Source organism: Rhea pennata, chromosome 2 (genome assembly GCF_028389875.1).
Source record: "Rhea pennata isolate bPtePen1 chromosome 2, bPtePen1.pri, whole genome shotgun sequence".
Classification (NCBI taxonomy): Eukaryota; Metazoa; Chordata; class Aves; order Rheiformes; family Rheidae; genus Rhea; species Rhea pennata.
In genome coordinates, this window is record NC_084664.1 from 103,991,173 (window position 1) to 103,992,305 (window position 1,133).

The 1,133-nt window shown below is 42.4% G+C and overlaps 1 non-coding gene across 1 annotated transcript; it reads right to left on the reverse strand.

The window, feature by feature from the left end:
• Positions 1–552: 552 nt before the first annotated feature.
• On the reverse strand, positions 553–625 carry TRNAK-CUU (transfer RNA lysine (anticodon CUU)). The gene has a single exon. It is a non-coding gene; the product is annotated as a tRNA-Lys (tRNA).
• Positions 626–1,133: the final 508 nt, after the last annotated feature.

Here is a 1,133-nt window from a genome sequence, read left to right on the forward strand (position 1 = left end):
TAGATTGGTTAAGCAGGATTTCCCCTTGGTGAATCCATGCTGGCTACTCCTGATCACCTTTTCCTCCATATGCTTACAGATGACATCCAGGGATGGAGGTGAGGCTGACTGGCCTGTAGTGGCCTGGGTCCTCCTTCTTGCCCTTTATGAAGGCTGGAGTGACACTGACTTTCTTCCAGTCCTCAGACACGTCTCCAGTTCTCCAGGACCTTTCCAAGATGATGGAGAGTGGCCTAGCAACAACATCTGCCAGCTCCCTCAGTACCCGTGGGTGTATCCCATCCGGCCCATGGATTTGTGGATGTCAAATCTGCCTAGAAAAATTAAACTCCAGATGGGCCTAGGTCATTCTAGCCCCATCCCTGCATACTCAGATATCCCTATATTCTTCCCAGGTTACCTGTCCTTGCTTCCATCTTCTGTATACTTCCTTTTTATGCTTGAGATTTGCCATGAGCTCCTTCCTGGCAAAGAGATACCATCAGCTGCCCCTTTGCTTAACCTCTTGCTCATTGGGATGGACTGTTCTTGGGTTTGTATAACAATTTTGGGCGCCCGACGTGGGGTTCGAACCCACGACCCTGAGATTAAGAGTCTCATGCTCTACCAGCTGAGCTAGCCGGGCAGCTTCAGTCTTCATTTTGTAATTCTCATCGAATTTATTAGAATTCAGTAAGTTCTGTATTACATTTTTTGCTCTTCCTACTCAAATTCACGTTATCGGAGAAACTGACAAAGTCTGTTTTTCTACCTAATTATATTATATGAATATCTATCTTTCCCTGTTCCTCACCTCCTCCACCCCCACTGAACAGGTGAAGCACCTCTTCTCCTTCTGTCTCTTATATACCTATCAAGCAATACCCTCAAATCCTCAGTTCAAATAAACTCTATTATATGACCAATTTTAACCTTACATTCTCCTTGTAACCAACACTTGAAACAATAAGCAGAACTCCAGCATAAATTCTTATGGATGGAATTTTCCTGAAAAACTTGAAATACATGGCACCCAAAGACATATTGAACAGTGTCATGAACTTGTTGTAATACTGTTTCATTTCCATTATTTCTGAATTTATTTTTTTTTAATGTAACGAGCATTTCTAAATAGGATTGTTTTCTTTTTATTG